A 2,077-nucleotide genomic window follows, 5' to 3' on the forward strand; every position below is an offset into this window, starting at 1 on the left:
CATAAGAATCCAAAAGTAGTTAATTCCACTTAATTAATGAGTAAACAATATATATCCATGTTTTCCACTTACAATGATAATATTTTAGTCAAAGACGAACAATTTCAAGTTTTATCTTTGTCAAGGAGTTGTCAGTTTGTCTTAATGAGCTTTGAATGTCCCATTAGTGAATTCCGTCCCTTATTTTTGTCTAAATAGTTAAATTTATACTTCTCAGCAAAGTTGATTGAAGTCCTGATTATTATTGTTTTTAAGCTTTAGAATACGTGTACGCGTATGGTACTAAAAAATTGTTTATAGTGGATTTGTCTGCGTTCATTTTCTATTATGGTATATTTTCCAGTTCTAATATTGAAGAATACTTATAATTGCGTAAATAACTTTCATTGCAAGATACCAGATCTCGTTATTGTTACACTGCAAAGTTGTACCGTTCCAGTTGTCTCGATGTATATTCCCTTCAGGTGCAGGAAGATGTGGGTGCAAACTGACTGGAACTGTACGACTGGGAGTATTAATGATGTGTGCGAGTAGAGTGTCATGGCTACCTTGTGGAGTGTAACCTTGTGACCAAGCACATTCAAATCCTACTCAGCGTGTATATCTAGTATAACATTCGGTTAATATTGATATACTATAATAAGATGATGAGCGTCATCATCATAATTGTATGTTTCATTTCGGTTGATGTTACTTGAATTATCTGTTAATCAATTAAAGATAATTAAAACACTTTCATCACTTGTTGCTAATCTAAGTAATATAAATAATAGTAAACATTTGGATTTTTCCTCAACAAATAGAGTTTAAATTACAGCATGAATAAACATGAATGTTAATGTGTGTTCACTTGGTATTTAAACTAAAAGTTATCAACAAACAAATAAAATAAAATAAATTATAAACCTTTACAGTCGTATAATCAGGGTTTCCGCTAGCGATCGATGTTTCACATTATGCGAAAAGCATTTAATTTGCAGCCAATAACATCAGTTTTTGCGAAATAAATATATATAACGAATCGATTTTATAAATCTTAATTAAGATTTGGATTTCGATGTTATCAGATGATCCAATTCATGCTATTTCCAAAAAAAAAAAGAAAATCAGATGAAGTACCAATGATGATACTTGTATTTCAACATCGACCTAGGTTGACAGATTTACCGATTTTTTATTACTGTTTTTAATTGTATTCAATTGTTTCATCTAGTTGAAATTGTTTGAAGCAGTATTCACCATCGTATATATTGTCAAAATTATTAGGTGTTTGGAAATTGTTAAGTGAAGACACAAAGTTAAAAAGATAATAGGTACCATAGAAAGAAATAATATGAACAGTAGTCACCAAAATGATACGATACAGCTATAAATATGACAAAAATAGATGAATAGAGTCAATCAGCCAGAAATTATCCCAAAGTGTAATATAGATAGTTCACATCCACTTGTTAAATTATAATCCTGGTACCATTGATAACTTTTAACACCACTGGGTCGATGCCACTGCTGGTGGACGTTTCGTGCCTGAGGGTATCACCAGCCCAGTAGTCAACACTTCGGTGTTGACATGAATATCAAAAATGTGGTCATTTTTTAAAATTTACTGTTTACAAAACTTTGATAACTTTTAAGCAAAAATATATAATTCCGACTTTTATAATGTCTTTAAATGAAAGAAATTTGCACAACCACCTGATACTCAATTGTAACAAAAAGTAAAATCTCCAAAATACGGAACTCCGAAGAAAATTCAAATCAGATGGTCCCTTATGAAATGGCAAAACCAATCTCAAACACATCAAACGAATGGATAACAACTGTAATGTCCCTAACTTGGTAGAGGCATTTTCTTATGTAAAAAATGGTTGATCAAACCAGGTGTTATAGCTAGAAAAAACTATCACTGACAATTGCATCAAAATCCAAATGATTGATCTACTTTCTTGATTATATTGACGACAACGATATGTTTTTTTTCTAATTGTATGTCGACATTATATAATATCGTGACTTTATGTTGGTTCCATTACTTCAGAAAAATAACATGTTATTATCATACTTTGTTATTACAAAC

The sequence above is a fragment of the Mytilus trossulus genome, chromosome 11 (genome assembly GCF_036588685.1).
Source record: "Mytilus trossulus isolate FHL-02 chromosome 11, PNRI_Mtr1.1.1.hap1, whole genome shotgun sequence".
Classification (NCBI taxonomy): domain Eukaryota; kingdom Metazoa; phylum Mollusca; class Bivalvia; order Mytilida; family Mytilidae; genus Mytilus; species Mytilus trossulus.